At 41.0% G+C, this 18,123-nt stretch overlaps 1 long non-coding RNA gene across 2 annotated transcripts; it reads right to left on the bottom strand.

Annotated features, from left to right (window-relative positions):
• Positions 1–2,458: 2,458 nt before the first annotated feature.
• Positions 2,459–10,086, bottom strand: LOC118162795. Of its 2 annotated transcripts, none has more exons than XR_004748632.1 (3): positions 9,949–10,086; positions 9,321–9,443; positions 2,459–2,531 (listed from the first exon to the last, which is right to left on the bottom strand). It is a non-coding gene; the product is annotated as an uncharacterized LOC118162795 (long non-coding RNA). The 2 variants fall into 2 exon arrangements; XR_004748631.1 differs by lacking the exon at positions 2,459–2,531 and adding an exon at positions 3,049–3,154.
• Positions 10,087–18,123: the final 8,037 nt, after the last annotated feature.

Below are 18,123 nucleotides of genomic sequence, written 5' to 3'. Positions count from 1 at the left end.
AACTTAAATATTCAAAAATAAAAATAGGACTATTGCGCTCAAATATCCGTATCTTATGTGCCTATACCACTAAAACATGCTGCTTAAATTACAGAAACTATTTTTCTTGCTATAGGATTCCTGCATCATCCAATAACAAGTTATGGGAAGGAATCAACCTTGTGCAACAAAAAAACAATATTGTTTTCAGGGCCCTGACACAACCTCCACGCAGGTGGTTTATTTCAAGTGAGGAAAAAATGAGAAGTTTCAGCATTTAGACTGTAGGGTTCTAGATATGCAGGTACACATGAAAACTAGCTGAAGTCATTTTTTCCTGCCAGCTTAATACCTGTCTATATAGAAACCTGTTAAAAATTAAGCTGTATTTTTTCATTTGGGGTACTTCTGGTAGCTAGGTATATCAGTAATACATGAAGTCATTACTTTACCATAATTTGTTCTAATATAGGGGACACAAATCAAAAGGTAGACTCCTTATGATATCGTGCACAATCTGTCACAGTATCCTTTTAGAAATGATATTTTGCAATTTCTGAACAGTCACATGCACCTAGAGTCAAGTCTAGCTCAGATAGTAATCTGAGCCATGGGATCCTTCCCTTTAGCACAGTTCTGCTCTTCCTCACCAGGAAAAGAAGCCTGACTTCGCACACTGGTGCCTATAGGTCTCCCTGGCCTGATGAGGTCTGACAAAGCTGTACCCCCACCCTCACATTCACTCTTATTAAACTGCTTGCAAAACAGGATTGAACACTGCTCGGTTTATTTTGGTTAGTTGCTCTCATAAGCATGATCCATCCATCTCTGATGCAAGGCCTATGAGCAGCATCCGACAAATGGAGACTGTCCCCATAGCCCAGATCAATCAGCCACCACTATGCAAAGTACAGCACAGGAGCACTGCTGATATTTATGATACTAAAAGAAGGGCTTGATACCCATAAACTTGTTAATATGCCATTCTTCAAAATGACATATACTGCTCTTGGACCATGCATGTTCAATGCACATAGTTTCTATTGATACCAATTACTTCTCAGACCATATACAAGACCCTTAAAAGCTGGAAGTCAAGAACACCACAAATCGATCATTGTACTTTGCCATTTCGTAACTGGTGTAACACACTTGAATTGTATCAATAACATATACCCTAAAAAGGACTAGTAGGAGTAGGTGTGAGCAATGATGAATTCCCTTTTATTTGAAAGATTTCCTATTCATTAACATGAACAGACAAATTTTGAAATTATATTTCCATATATTAACTGGGAAGTATGTTGCTTATCTAGCTCCAGCCTTAGAATTTTATTCCATAGCAGAAAAAAAAGTTAATGATACCAAAAAAAATAAACTTTTAAAGGTACACACATCTACATGATAGATAGTACAGCTGATTTCAGCAGGAGTTCTCATGGACACTAAATACCTCAGTCATGCAGGTCTTGTTGGGAGTGGCTCAAAACCCAGTAGAGCCAGGAACTAAATGTGAGCAGCTATACATTAATCTTAATTGCTATTCTATAAATAGTCTGGGAAAGAAGCTAATGGGAAACCCCAGCCAAATTGAGCAACCAGAGTCACGATGGGGGTATTTTTTTTGTCCCCTGCATTATTAAAAGGCCAAATGAGTGTTCAAATTAGAAGGCTCAAATACTGACATGAAACTTTGTTTTGAGCAAGAGGCTCATTTTGGCATAATGCCAAACAATAAGTCATTTTAATCTGATAAATTGCTCCATGTTTTAATCTTTTGCTTCACTGTTTCTTTAAGATCTCCTATGTAAGATCCAAATTTGAAATATTAAGGTGCTGAAAATGCTGATTACTTACATAACAATTTTTTTTTCCCTGTATCCTAAGTTTATTGCAAAGAACTTTAAGGCCACAACAGCAGGAAACTGTGAGGGGCCAATACAATTTCAGGGTGCTGAGCTTACCACAAGCAAGACTACATCCAGTTTTTCCAAGGCATGTAAAAATAGGTTGAAGAAACAAGTGTGCCTCCTTTCATGCATTAACAGCCCACAAACTCTGTAAGGTTCTGCCCCTGACAGGCAGGAAAACTGTCACTTCAAGGATGTCACACAATAACACCCATAAGCTCATGCAATGCCATCCTTACCATTAACAGAAGGAAACTAGTTGGAAGTGAAAGCAAAGAGCAACACTTGGATGCCAAAAGATCTGCCAGACCAGGTCTCCCAGCAGCAAATGTCCTAGATGGACATAAAAAAAACACTAAAGCTTTAAAACACATACTCTTACCCACCACGGTGGATCACAGTAGGCAGTAGTTACATAGCTATGTAGTTACATAGCTAGTAGTTACATAGCTCCTCATTCTGTACCAAAATAGGGGAAAGCTGCCCCCTCACATATGACAGCCCAGACTCTGCAGACAACCCTGACATCTAGAGTGACGATTCATTCTCTTCTGACCAGAGCTCTCCACAGGCATAGTAGCTTTGCCTACTGCTGGCTCTTGGGATGATCAGCTATCATCTACAGCAGCAACTGAAAAGAGCCTGAGAAAGGAGGGAATAACGGAGTCCCCTGAAGGTAATGCTACAGCTCTGACAGCACAGTCACAAGTCAACAGGTTTGTAAGTTTCCAGTTTAAACACTTATCACTCTGCAGCTCTGAGCACACCACCCTGAGGGTTCCCTTCTGCCCCACTGATATAGATATGTTATCATTTTCTATCATGTAAACTGAACTACTGTTCAGGTTACACTAATATGTGATAACCATCCATATCAGGTTGGAAACAGACCTGAGCTCTGAGATGTTTATATGCACAGACTGGTAGAGAAGTTTGACTGGTGGTCGTTTTTGCATAAGGCTCTTTCTACTCTGTTCTAAAGATTGTACATAATTATTTGATAGTATTTACATAGGATTTACATATATTTTTTGAAAAAGAATATAGTGAGGACAAAGCCAAAAGATAACTTTCCATTAGGAGAAATTATCCTATTTGAAATCACTCATGTCTCAAAAATCTTTTGAGGTATCAAGATATAAATATCAAAAAAATCAACAACTCAAAAGTGTTTTTATTCAGAGAGACTTGAAAAGCAGTGGCATGTATGCCAATGTCTGACATTAGTTTTATTCTCTTCAGTAGCAGTTTTATTTACCGCCTTCCTGCAAAATATATGGGAAAAATATGAAAAAGAATTATTAGGTCTGCCATTTAATAAACAATTTCAATAGAGTTCACATCAAGACATTCAACACATGATTTGAAAAATACATCCATATTGTTTTTACAAATAGAAGTTTCAGTAATTTGGCAAGTTGCCATTTACACTAACATGACAAAAATGACTGCACTTCATTTCTGGCTGTACAAACATGTATTCCTATTCACTTAAATAACTTAAATAGTTTATCTTGGTAAAAAGCTGTATGCTATTATAGAGAAGGATAGGTTAAACTTGGTCACATCTGAACTATGAACACAGGGCCCATAGACCAAAAAAAAAAAAAAGTAAAAACTTAAACCCACAAGTACTGTTTCACAGATGTAAATTGTACCATGAAAAATTTTGCATGAAGAAGGGTTTAGAGATCCAGTTTCTTGCTCTGCAAACAGAGAAGGGCCCACAGACTACAAAGAGGAGGGAATCCAGCCCTCTGACATGAGAAAGTAAAGAGCCTCCTTTCTGTACAGCAGCATGCACCTGCACTGAGGATGGTGGAGGTGACCACACTGTTCATCAACCCATAGATTTCATTTGAACCTAAGAGGCAATGCTGTCTCTTCCTGTACCCACAAATGAAGCTGAAAAGCCCAAGCAGGGCAGGTAGCTTGTCAGATACCACCATGTCAGGTGGGTAACCTCTTCCCCAGCTGCTCTGTCCAAGAGAGCTCCACTGTATACCATTCAGCTCACATATCTTACTTAAAGCCCAAGCTTATTTCTGACCTATGTGAGTCCACCAGAGATTTATAATTGGTATAAAACACTACAGGAAACACCAAACTGGATTGTGAGAAGAGTTGTTAAGAAGAGTTGTACATTTTTCATAGGAATGCACACAATTCCCAAATCACTTCAGACATGTCCAATTTTAAAAGCCTATCCTATATCACAGTAGGGGCCTATTTAGGCCAGGCTCCCATCTGAGACAGCTATTCTCCATAGCTTAAAGAATGTACAACAGCAGGTAAACACATTCCCAAAGCATTTCCTAAGCCTGCATGAAGCTTACAATAACCGTAAGTCAAAACAAGCCCTTCGTGTTCCCTAGCTCTTGAAGAAATTTTCCTTCAGAAACGTCCCATCACTTTGAGCCCATACCCTTTTTTTCAGTTCAATTCCACAATTAGTCTTGTCATGTAATGAAGCATCTTCTGCTTCATCACACTGGATGTGCCACATAACAGAGCTCAGCATAAACAGGTGTCAGCTGAGAGAAATTAGCAACCGATGCATTAATAGCCATCAACAAATAATCTTTAGTTGGTGCTATTGCTTTTTTTTTTTTCAGCTGCTACTAACTACAGACCTTTAGTTTTCATTTAAAAAAAAATCAAAGTCTCTCCCCTGTGGTAACTGCAGTTTCAGAGCCCCACCTGCTGCTGCCTTTTTTTTTTTTCCTTTAGAGTTTGAGCTACTCTACATGAAAAATCCAGGCATACCCCACCCAGCTTTGGCAGGTCAGCTTGGACCTATGTATGCCACCAGTACTAGGTGTGTGGCTCCATCCCTTCATCTTTATGCTACATGAGATTTTACAGATCTTGCAACACACCATGTGAGTTCCCTTTGAAGACTAAAAGCTTGTGGAAGCCAGATGAAGTTAGTCATGCTTGAAAACCATATAGGCAATCATCCAACCCACCATCCATACCAGGGACATCTATAGTTGCATATACCATTCTTGAAGCCTTGTCTACCACCTGAGCAGGCAGCAGAAGCACCAGTCCAGCTGAAGATCAAATCTAATTATACACAAGTTATGTATTAATTAAACCACAGATCTGTTCTTCTGACCCCAAAGAGCCACTATAGATATCTTAACTGGAAAAAAAATTAATTGGAGCAGGCAGAGAAAGTTTTCATGGCATAACAGGACTGGACAGAGGCAGCAGGAACAAGAGCTATCTTTTACACCTTGTTTTATAACAAAGAGCAGCTGAATTATTTTGGACATTTCTGCAGGCCTGCCTACTTTTCGTAGTCAGAAGACTTCCTGATTTTAATAGGTTTTGGCTAGATTTTAGTCTTATTCACCAAAAACCATCTAAGTCATCTACATTTATTATAAAATTATTCTTCAGGGCAAGCTTGCATGCCCACCATTACCCTATCTACCGTGAGGAACAAGGCTCTGTCTTTCTGCTTATCCAGAGAGGCACAGAAGGAAGGCTTTGGAAGAGATTCCTATTTCATTTGTACTTGTGAATCAGCCAAAAGCTATTAAAGCAAGGAAAAGCACCTTCAGGAGAATAACATCCATCATACCTTTTCCCCTTTCCCCCAACAACTTCTTTTGTTTAATATTAGCTTCAGTAACAAAAAAGTCATTACAATTTACCCAAGCTACAAGATAGCTTAAATATTAACAAGCTTGTAAAGCCACTGGGGGTAAGAGCCCGGAGCTGTATAATAATAAAGTGAGGCTCAGCAAGATTCCATAATTATTTGTTACACAACCCAAGAAACTAGCTAGAGCATTTCTAAGATTATACACCTCTCATATATGATGTCTAACCATGCCAGAAATTACATAAGGCTTTTTATAACAATCATTAGTCATTAAAAAGGCAGAACAAAGGGCCATTATGACCAGAGGTGACGATCCAAGAATTAGTTTACTCAGGACCTGATCCAAAGCCCATCATGGTGATTTTTGTATATTTCAACATGCTTTGGATCAGACATTCAGTATTTTCCATGTTGCAGAGTTTCCTTTCAGAGTTTTGTGGAGCAAGACAACAAGCCACAGAAGACTGTAGAGGAAATAAAAGCAGGCATTTATCCCTGTCAGAGCTAAGAACTCAAAACTGGCACCTGTTTTGGTGGCAGTAGCATTTTCTTTACATCCTTCCAAAAAGTTGCCGGCCATCAATCCAGATTCCCAAATATGGGTTCAGATGCTTTCTAAGTATTTCAGCTCTGGAGAGAGACACTGGCCTATGCAACCAGTTGCAGAAGAGGCTGCAGGCTGTGCCTGGAATTGTTCAGATGCAGGCAAATATATCCCTGTGCACAAATGCAAAACATGACCAGTTGTATTGTTTTAACAGAAAGCTGACATCTGCAGCATGCAAATACAGCTCTTAACTGTATTTGTATCCAGCAGGAAGCCCCTTTGAATAAGAGCATATGGCCTAGGGAGACATTTCATTTGTAAGCTTGCAGGTGATGATTCTTTCCTTCCTTCACACATGTTAAGGGCTCTGGAGAAGACATGTTATGGCCAGAAAGAAAAACAGCATTGTGGAATATACAATTTTACAAATTGACCTGGAAAACACAAGACTCCAGCAAAAGAAATAAATAGTTCAAATTGATTTGGCAGGGAGCAATCTGCAGGACATGGTTCAAAGATCTCACATCCAAAGCACTGCTCTGTAGCAGTTATCATATGCCTAGAGTCAACATCTTTCACAGGGAAAGAGTGAGGAAATTCACCTCATAATACATCAGAAATCAACAGAACCTTGAATATCATAAGGTGGAAAAGGGACACCTCTATATTGTCTTTCTAATAACCTAAGGGATGTTTAATGAAGCTGATAGAATCTAGGTGGCTTGTTCCATCCCAGGAAAAGAAAGTTTTCTAGCCCCATTCTGAGAGGTCTCACCACAACTGAGCGGGGCAGGCCTGCTAGGCAGATACCTATGCATCTGCCTAGCAGACCATGGTGGGGCTTCTAGACCCCCTGATTTTGTTGCCACAACTACACCTGCAACCCCAGGTCTGACAGTCAAGCCACAATGTCACTCAGGACTGAGAGCACTCTTGGTCCATCCAGCTTCATAAATTCTGTTAGCCCACAATCCCCTCAATATATGTCATAAACCCTAAGCCTGGCCTCCTGTAAGGGTTACACAGCTGCAGGAACATTATTTCAACATACACTTTTAGTCTTTCCAGACACAAATTATCTGTAGCCTCACAGAAGGAACCAGTTTTTAGCTGGCAAATTCATCATGACAGCAGTAATAGGAGACAAAATATTTCAGTGAAGAATTATTTTGTCTTGTTCAATTGCTTTCTAGATATCATAATTCATAATGGTGCTGAGTAGCCAGGGGTCCTGCCCAAGCGTCCAATTCCCACTTGTAATTCTCTTTGCTCTGGTTCTTGCTGTTGTGGAGCAAGAGACAGGTTATGGTCCGCATGCCTGGACCAGGTACACAGGCTCACCTCCATGGAACAACTGAAGGTGCCCCATGTTCTGCATGTTCTGATGCTGTGATTTCTAAATCTGACCCAGCAAAGACAGTACTCTCACCAGGCAGTCACACTGCCATCAAAGCTCATGAGGAGAACAAAAACCCACACCCACCCATCACTTAAAAGGACTTTCTTCTCTTCCCACTTCCCAAAAGACTAATCCATCAAATTGCTTTTTGCTGGGATACTCAATCTTTCTTGTTCTTCAAGAACCATCTCTGTACATGTTAACCATTTTCCACACAGAACAGGAGGCTCAGTCTTTTCCACTATTCACCCTTACAAAAGGAGGATCTATTCCTGTAGAAGACACTTGGCCCTCATCCTGTTCTTTAGGCACTATATATCCTGACAAATGAAAGTAATAGAGAATTTGATATAATTTCTCCAGCATTCCTAGACAAAAATGAACACCTTTTCAATCAAAAGAATTTTTTAGATGCTCATAGGAAAAGAATTTAAGCCTTCCAATAGAAATGTCACCAGCCTTTACACACCTTGTGACTCTTAAGCCTCTACCATAGTAGCAAACACACTATCACATCCGGCAAGAAAAAAAAAAAATTGTTCTTCCTCTCCCATTAGCTTGAAAAACACCAACTGAAGTGTGTAACTAGTCTACTTAGTTTTAATTTAACCATTTGCTGAACTGCTTGCTGGATTGGCACACCCATTAAGAAAAAACAAGCAGGTGTGCATATAATCAAGACAACACTGCAGCCTGCAGGTACCTTTTAAGATAACACCAGGACACACCTGGATACTCTTGTTCTCCACTCCCACAGAGCACACCAGCAGTGACTGGAAGATCTTTTGAAGTCACTTTAGAGAGCTGACAGTGTGAAGCAGAACAAAATTATTCAGGGTGGGCTTGTAAGCACAAGGAAATGTTGCCTTACCCTTTTTTCCCCTTTCTAAGTAACAGAATGCATCTGTTAAGGTTATTTGACTGGTTCTTTGTTTTACCTTTAATGCTTGTATCTTATTTGTATGGGAAATGTTAAAAACCTCAAGATAAATCATGCAGTTATACACAGAACTGGGAACCTAAGAAGGAAATGGAGAGACTCAGAACTGAAAACGAGCACAGAAGGTAGGGACCAGATGAGCTAACTCTTCCATTACCTTCTTTGATTTAGACACTAGATCTCAAAACAGTCCACCTACTTTGTTGAAGGTTTCTTTTTTCAACTCTATTGTCCTATCCTCAGAGGTCAGGTGCTCTACCAGTACCCTTTTCAAAACACTATGTCACCCTCTTCACATAAATTACCTCAGCACTTCAGATGCTTTGTCAGTTCCTTCAAGCAATAACAGCCAGAAATATAATAGCATCTTTTTACAGCTTTCTCCACATTCTTACACAGTTAAGCATTCTCAACACATTCCAAGATTTTGATTAATTTTGTCCTCATATTTTATTGAAATTCCTCCATGGCCTGCCTTTTAAATCCTCCTAGTAGCTACTCAAAACAAGATTCTGCTCTACCTCCTACACTGTATTTTGTGACCTCCAGGAGACTTCTGTGTCTTTTCTTTTACTACCCAGAAGCATTCAATAAACCTGCTGCTCATCATTTTACTCTGCAGACAGTATGTGTATTCTTGCCATCCAGAGCAATCCTTTCCTTCTCTTTTCCTGTCTCTCTTCCAAGAGATGTTATTCTGCAATAGCAGTCACATAACCTATCTGCCAGGTCTTTGTGGGACTTGTTGTATCATAGCCCTGGCTGGGATTTAAGACTTTGATTATTTTTTTTTTTTATTGCCCTTTCCTCAGGGCTAGAGATATCCCAAGTGCTCAGCTCACCACAATGTTATTCTCAGTCCTGTTTCTCTCCAGGCCTTCTAACGTCTCCCCATTCTCCTCTCCACAGATGCCAGGATACTCACTTACCTATGGATTCTCATCAGTGCCCTTTCAAACCTAGTTCAGCCTTCTTTGGTCTAGAAATGCTGCTCCCCTGCTTTGTTAATTTGCCATCATCTTCTGTTTCTTCTTTCTCAAAGCCCTGGTTCACTGCCAACAGACACAGAACAAGCCCATGAGGACCCTTTGCTCACCTACACTTTCCCTCTGGCACCTGCCTGACTTTCTATTTGGCTTAAGCAACTGTTCTAGTACCCAGGACAACAGTAGAAGCAGTTTGAGGGCTATTTCTGTGCCCTTAAAAAACAGTATCAGATCACCAACAGCACCTCTCAACTCAGCCTTTTGGACCGTATAGTCATGACACTTTCTCCTCTGCTGCACTAAGTCCCTCAGAGGCTTACATATAAGATCACAGCTTGCCTTACTCACACCCTCTGCTTTAACTACATTTAAATAGCAGTACACTGAAAAAGAACCACTCCACTTTAACTCTACTGCTTCCAAGAATTAGCCTCTGCACTGCCAAAGCTAAACAGCAGCCAAGATCAGACATCCAACGGATCATTTCCCGCTACAGAAGGCAATTCCTTTACTTCTACTCTTTCTGGATTACCCAGTGGAAATGACTATAACTCATACAGCATCTATTTACCTGCCACTTGACAGCACTAAATGCCTCTCACAAGGACTGAAGCAACCCCTCTGCTTGCAACCCAGAGAAAACCTACAGGTCCCAAAACCCTCACTCTTAGAGCTGCCTTAATTAGCAGTGCATTGGAAAGAGCTGTGCTGCTCAGACTCTGGAGTCCTTTGCATCCACTCCTCCTAGCTTTATGTTCCCTTAGGCCAATCTCTTATATACAGCAGTCAGGTGTTGGTCATTTAGGTAGTTTCCCATGTTTATACAAACATGGTTTGGGATTGATGCTCAGTCCTTTGTCCATAGTGTAGTTTTCAATGTCATAGTGTCTTTCATGCACCGTTTTGAAACAGGAATAATTAAAAGGGTTCTAATGGGTATCAGCTATGGAAATGGCTTTTGCTATACTGTGTAATTCTTCTGCATGTATGTGCATCCCTTGCCATACCCAGTGATCACCACAGTGATCCTGGATGATTCCTAGCTGTGTTCCAGGCAAGCACAGGAAGAGGGAAAGAGCATGCAGCATTGACAAAAAGACAGAAAAATAGGAATTTCATAAGTTCAAGTAACCATACGTTTTCCAGTATTTCAGCAAGAGTTTCTTAATTTTCTATACCTTTGAGGGAGACAGAAAAGTTATGAAAATCCCTGTGATTTTTCAGCATCTCCAAAACAAGCCCTCGTGACTTTTCTGCCCTGAAATTTCCCCAGGCACCCACAGAGTCTTTCTTACATAGATGGTGTGGGTCACAATCTGCAAGTGAATTTGTAACTTGAGATTTCTAATGTTATCCTTCTGGTACAAATGGGCAAGAAGATGTATTAGGTATATTATGTGCTCAGGCTATGCTATACTTTCAAGATGAAAGAGGAGCCAAAGTTAAGACTGAGTTTGAATATTGAATTTAAGAAGAGCACAAAGCCATAGAAATGTCACTCCCTGCAACTATGCCTTTTTTATGGTTATTACAATTTTAGAAGTTAAAGAATATTTTTGGGAGTAGGTTCTTTCTTGTTTCTAGTACTCATTCCAAAGCCATTGACATTAGTGGAAAGTTTCCAGATTAGAATATGAATCAGGCCAATCTTTCAAGGGTATATTTTTATTGAGAAACTATGGAAGGGAAAAAATTTTGAAACCAGTGATTTTCTTTCAGTGAGAATACACGGGGGATGAGAGGGGTAAAAGAGTTCTTAATTGAGCCTGAATTAATTGAGCTCTGACAGGGGCTCTTTTGCAGGTCTAGAAAGAAGAGCAGTATGTACCACCTGCTCCTGTACTCCCTGCACTTGATAATAAAGCCACGGAGTAGCAGAAGAGGACAGAAATCTTGCTTAGTTTCTGACGGCGTAAAGGTGGCACCTTAAACAACCAACCAAATGAATAGTGACAGCTAGTTAAGGACAGGCTCTGTGCAGAGCACTCATAGTCCAAATAGGTAAGATGGACAATAAATGACAAGCAATCTTATTAAACCTATTTTATGGGTAGGAAATGGAGCCCTGAAGAAATTAAGTGCCTTGCTCAAAGCCATTCAGGAAATCAGTGTCAGAGGAAACAAAGTCAAACCTGAGTGTCACTGTAGTTCCTTCCTCTCAATACCATTTTGACCATCAGGGCTGCTTTCAATTAAGTCTTTTATTGAGGACATCTCTTTCTAACTCTGCATTTTTATTGAATGTCCCACATGGTGGACCTGGGGAACCTGTAGAATTATGAGTGTCTCCAGCCAGCTTCTTTACTGTGTTTTATGAACCTTAATGAGCCCCCACAGAAAGCTGCAATACCTACATCAAGGGGGAAGGGAGAGGAGAAGCAGAAATAGCAGCATTGTGTGCAGTTTTTAGTGTGCAGTCCAGGTTCACAGAGTGGTATGTAAACAATCTGATTTGCTACGTTTAAGGACAGGCACAATTTTAGGAAATTCAAGTAACCTGTTAGCCTAGTGACCTCTAGATAACCTATTCAACAACAATGAAACTTACAGTATGCCGGGGAGGCGGAGGGGCAACACTGGGAAGATGCTTTGTTGCCATAGGAAATGGGCCAAACAAAACTCTCTCATCATTTCTGATGTTCACTTGATGAGTCTGTAAAAGGAGAAGAGTATCAGCTTGCTAGAAAAACCATTTCCTGACAGATTCACAGTGAATTTGGCTGCCCCATTGGCGCCCAGGCACTAGCACTGAGACTTGGGGCTGCATACGCTTGTCTCAATCCTCTCGTCCAAGAGTTCTGCTTTTCCACAGACTCGGGTGAGATGGAGTCCAAAAAGAAAGTGGTTCCACATTGTCCACAGCTTTTTATCCCAAAGGCACAAAGGGAGTATGCAAATCAAGCCCTTTTACCTTAAAATACACACTCTCAGCACGGGATATGGAAATTCAGACAAGGGGAGACCCAAAAACATAGAAGTACATACAGATTGGAAATGAATGAAAAACTGTTAAAAACAGAAGCAAAGTTTTTCTGCAAGGCTGCTTGACAATATCTTATACTGTACATTTAGTAAGCATCTGTCTGTGTAAATACCTTATCAGGCAAAGACAAGGAACAAAACTGTTCACCCTGCCTAGGTTTCTTATTCTAGTGGACAGTAAAGTGTCCTTTGTTGTGAGTTGTGAAGAGAGGTTACATGGCAAGGATGTGCTGCCCTTTGCCTTTTTCACCTAGGCAACTTCAGAAAACACATAAAATTTTGGTTAGAAGCTAACATATGCTGAAGTGCTTTCTTGACTAATACAAACATCCCCATCCCCTTAGCTAGTCTACAGTCTGGAAATCTGTACTGAAATGACTTGCCCACTGGCAATGCAGAGGGCTTGACAATGTCCTTTCATTTTCTCTTTTTGCTCTCACTTCTGTCTGCCGGGAACTGCACTAGTGATCTGAAGCCAACCATATGTAAACACACTGTTTTATCCAGCTGAATATTTGTGTATTTCTTAAAGCCTGTGCTTGCTGTGTACCACATTGTAGGAATGCAGAGGAGAGAGACCATTGTAGCTACATCATTTTTATATTGTTTTATGTAAGAACATGGAGCAACACTGTGAGGTGGGCTGGCAGCAACAGTAGGCAAAACGAAACACAGAGAGGAACAGTTTCATTGCAAGTCCATCTCTGCCTGTATCTCCTCCATCTTTAGAAAGGTCTTTTTGACTCTTTCTCCTCCCAGTCCTCAATGATATCATACTGGAGCTTTGTTACTCTTGGATAAATAAAATCAACACGTAGGAACGGCAAGAGTCACCAGTACAGTGTTGCAAGAGCAAAAAATCTTGTTCTTTATCACCTTGTTATGTTGGTCCTGCAAGCCTAGCCATAAAAAACGCCTTGTAACAATACCTAATATCCAATATGTCTGCAGCAAAACACACTTTCCATGTAATCTGACTGTATCAAATTCGTATACTCTACAGAAAGAATGACTTGGAACGGGAAGAAAGGAGGAACTCTGAGCACTAGGAAAACTCAAAGGAACATTTTATTGTAACATTTATAATAGAAAGCTGGGGGGTTTAGTTTCGCCTCAAGGTGTAACTTGCTAATAAACGTTCTGGAAAACCTGCTGTGTGTAAGAGCCCTGGCCTATGATGTCAGAATTCATTATGCACACAGGGGCTATTTACAGTCTTGTAAAGTTGTAGACAAGGAAATTGTTGCTGAAATATGGTTTCAAAAGTTTAAAGGTAATCATTCTACCGGTGTATACACCTCAGCTATTGAACAGATCTTTTAAACAGTTCCGTGTAAACCAAGAAAAAATCATATGGCTTGAGTAGTAAATATCCACCCATGTTTCTTCTTATGTGTTGTGTCTAGAATTATACATATGCACAGGGACAAGTGTGGTGTCTTTAGTTTTATTCAAGAGTTATCTGGGTAAACCTATAAATAAAGCGTATGCATAAAGTGTTCAGAGGACAAACTGGAAACAATTTTCACTGCCCTATTATCATTACCCATTTCCCCCAAGATCAAGAAAAAGGCAGGGGTTGAAGAACTAAAAGGGAAAATATATATATACATATATATATATATGTATATATATATTTTCAGCTGTTCAAATCTAAAGATGTTTTGTCGAAAAAAAATGTGAAACATTTATTGAAATGTGAATTTTTCTACTGATGTTTTTTCATCAGAAGAATTGTGGAGACATGATGCTTCATCCAGGTCCAGCCAACAATTGAGACAAAAATGCTGCTGACTTTGCTGGGTCAGGATAGGTCTACTGGAACTCCCTGAGAAAGCAGTTACTCTGCTTCATACAACTGAGACCAGCACTTTATATTTATATTTAAAATTGGGGAAAAATCTGTTCAGTGTGGTGTGCTCTGTTTCTCTCAATTGCTGCATGCTGTTTTATTCTTCAGCTGTAAGCATTTTAATTGCTGCTATAGTGATTTTTCCATCACTCTGGAAAGGTTTTGTGGCCAGGTGTTGTTTGTCATTTGTCCCACAGTAGCTGGAAATAATATGATTACAAAATGTAGGAAAATGTGCGCAACACTGGGGACTACTAGCCAATCCAAGCATTTTCCTACCAAATCACTTTCTCAAATACTCCTTCTCACAGCAGCCCAAACGATTTTCTAGCTCCGACTGAGTTAACTTCCCAGGCATTCCAGTTTTATTTATTTTTTCTAATGCACTTGTCAGCTACTTCAAACTCCACCCCAGCAACTGACAGCAAGGCCAATCGAACACCCTCTCATTGTGGTTTCATGGGGAACCAGCTCACGGCCGCAGAAATGGACTGCGCCCAATGGCACAAAACCAAAAATAACTGCACCACTTCCACTTTTTTCAATGCGTCTGCATTGTTCCAATAGCACTGAGATATTACTACTGATTAATTCTGCTATATAAATAATGTGCAAAATGGGGGATAGCTTTAAGCCTTTTTCCTGCTTTTACTAATGTTCACACTAAAAGTTCCCTTGCCTTCAATAAGCTCTGTACACCAGACTTACACTGACATAATTTCATTAACTTAGCTGAATTACTCCTTGTTTATAGCAGCGGAAGTGAGTGGAAAATCAAGGCCAACAGGATAAGAAATAATCCTATTATCCTGCCCAGCAAGATTGTTCTGGATTTAGAACTGAAATTTAGGCTTAACATGGGCTTCTTTTGTCACATAAGTTCTTACACCTTTCCTTACTCTCTCTACAGCCACTTTGGTGAGCTCACTAAGCTCAGTCTTTCAGGCTATCCTCCTTCCTTCCTCTGCTGTGTGCGCTTCCTCACCAGATCTAACCAGGGCAGTAGGTAACTCACCAGCCAGCCGTTTAGGGTGTGTAGTGATCCATTCAGACAGCAGCAAATAATAAATATCAAGTTGGCAGAAATCCTCCAAAACTGGAAACTTCCCTGTGCCCATCACAACACGCATTAGAAGTCCCAAAAGGCAGCAGTATGCATGGGTAATGTGACCAACCACAAAACTCAGTTAAGTTCCTCTCACATCCCTCTGACCCTGTAAACCACAGGCTCTATGTGAGTGCTCCTTACACTGCCACATATTTTCTACCTGTAACAGAAATCACCAATGCATCCATTCTGCCAATACAAATGTAGTTATATTAGACCTAGCTCAGGCCTAATGACCATTTTCAAAACAGGTTGGCAGAGATTTCATCTGTGTTTGTCACCCTGTGGCCCTCGGGATATTGAAAATGCAACTTGACTGCCACTGATGGAAATACAATGTGTAATGGACTCTGCTAGACCCAAAGGAGCCTCAGGTGAGGAAACACCAGGGCAAGAAAAATCATTGTATGTGGCACTAGTTTATATAAATATTTTACATATGTGTTGCATACATGTGTGTTTGTTATATGTGAGAATATGTGAAGAAACATAAATAAAGGATGTATATATATGTACTTATATGTATAAAAAAGTCTATTATTTCTGATTTGGAATCTAAGTAGCTGGTAAAAAGCCTGTTTTTCCCAACTTTTGGCTCACAACACACCACTTCACCAGGCTGGGTCCAATCTCAGAGAAGAAATAACTTTGGGATAAAACTGGAGACAGGTTGAAAAGAAATATAGCCACTGGGACATAATCCAGATGTACAAATAATCTGGATATCACTGCTGGTCAGTTTTACACTCAGATGTCTCAGTGAGTTGAATGATCCAGAGCACTACAAGGGCTCAGACTTCTAAAGGTCTCCACCCCCAGCATCAGATTCATATTTTTTATGTGGAGCTCAGAGGCTGAACATGCTAATTCCTTTGAGCCAGATTTCCCCTTGGATTCATGCTGCAGATTTCAGGAGTTGGAATAAGTTATCCATTGGAGAATAAATTAGTTATTGGCAGGACAACTTTGGCAGCAGCTTAATCTTCCAATCAGTTGCTCCACTAGCATTCTTCTATCCTGGAGAAAAGGGCACGTCCTCCTGGGTCTAGCATTTCTCAGGGTAAGTTTGCAGTCAGATTCAATTTGGAGGGGAAAAGATGTGATATTTTCTCTTAAAATGATAAGTTCCTTCTCCATTAAGGCCCACGTGCTTTTTTTCTTTTTCTTAAGAGACCAGGAAGAGAAGGAGAGAAAAAAGCCTAACTAAAGTAACAGTAGGATTTGTGTGAGTACATGCAGGACATGATATCCTATGCACCACGTGGCACAGGAGAGTTGCTGCTTTCCCCATGGGAAGAACCTGCCTCTCACCCACCCCACGGCTGTTGTTTCATTTCTTTTTCTGCCCTCTCTCAGGTGTCTTTAGAGCCTCCAAACCACAGCACCTGATCACTGGAGGTAATCAGATGCATGATTAGCCATTTGGCAGATACCACATTGTCCCACCCATTAGATGGGACTCTGACCCTTTAGCTAATGTCTTACCAGACATCATTTCCACCCCGTGAAAGTGCACAGCACAGTTCCCATGCAGATCCTCTGGGAAAGGGGAAGCAGGATGGAGGGGACTGGCTCACAGACTCTGCACTGTATCCCTCACTGGTTATTGTTTGTTGCACTGCAAGAGCATCTGCAGATCCCTGCTGCACATTCCAGCCTCACTGTTCAGTGGCTGCATGTACACCTAGCAGGAAAGGCATCCTTCTATGCAGAGATTACAGAGCGTATGTCTTGGTCCTTAGACACAGCTTAGGAAGTGCTGTGACAAGATCCAAAGAGCTGTAAGCTCCCGTAACATTAATGTGCTGACTCAACATCTTTCATGCGTATTACCGGATTTCAGAGCCATGTCTGGGGTGACAGCTGTAGATAGGGCCAGGACTGCCCATGAGAGCAATCCCCCCACCCTGGGGTCTGCTGGCCACTCAGCCTGATGCATTCCTCAACCACCACACCTAAGGATGTCCTCCTTGACACCTGTCTGAATCCACAGCAGCTCACTTCTGATGCAGACCCTGCTTTGCTTCTGGGAGGGTCCATCTTCATCCTCTACAGTCTCCACCAGCAACACTCAAACAGTAATAAGGGGAGAAACCTGCAGAGAGGAGCCCACAACTATCCCAGCTTCACACACTAGGCATTCTCTCTCTCACAGCATCATTGCTCCCCACTCCAGCAACTGTGCCTTGCCCTTGCAGGGCTCCACTCCTTCTTTCTGGACCCCTTTCTTACCTAGCAGCCAAAAACCCCAGCCCACAGGCAGTGCCACCACAGTGCCTACTCACCCAGATCTCTCTCACTTTAGCCAGCATTGCTGCAAGGTGGGACAAGGACAGGTCTGAGAAAAAGTGCTCAATGCAGCCCACCTGCTAAATCGTGAGCTAGCAGGGTGCTGTCTTGTCCTGCTACTGCATGCACTGGCTCAAGGAAAGGCAAACTTCTTCATGTGCAATTGCAAAGACAGGATAGTGTTTTCTGGGTGGGAAGGAGACAGTAATCTTTTTGCATGGAGAAGGACATGGGGGAGCAAGAGGAAGCACAAGGATTTGCTTGAAAGGAGAAAGGAGAAGGAAAAGAGAATGGAGAATAAGGAGAGAAGAGAGAAGAATAAAGGAAGAAAGGTGAAAAGGCAAAAGTGAAAAGGCAAAGGGAAAAAGGCAAATGGAAACAAAAAGGAAAGGGTAAAGCAAAGGGAAAGGGGAAGGAAGGAGAAGGAGACGGAGAAGGAGAAGAAGGAGAAGGAGAAGGAGAAGAATTGGAAAAGGAAAAGGAAAAGGAAAAGGAAAAGGAAAAGGAAAAGGAAA

The sequence above is a fragment of the Oxyura jamaicensis genome, chromosome 2 (genome assembly GCF_011077185.1).
Source record: "Oxyura jamaicensis isolate SHBP4307 breed ruddy duck chromosome 2, BPBGC_Ojam_1.0, whole genome shotgun sequence".
NCBI classification, from domain to species: domain Eukaryota; kingdom Metazoa; phylum Chordata; class Aves; order Anseriformes; family Anatidae; genus Oxyura; species Oxyura jamaicensis.
This window is presented reverse-complemented; position numbering and strand designations above follow the sequence as displayed.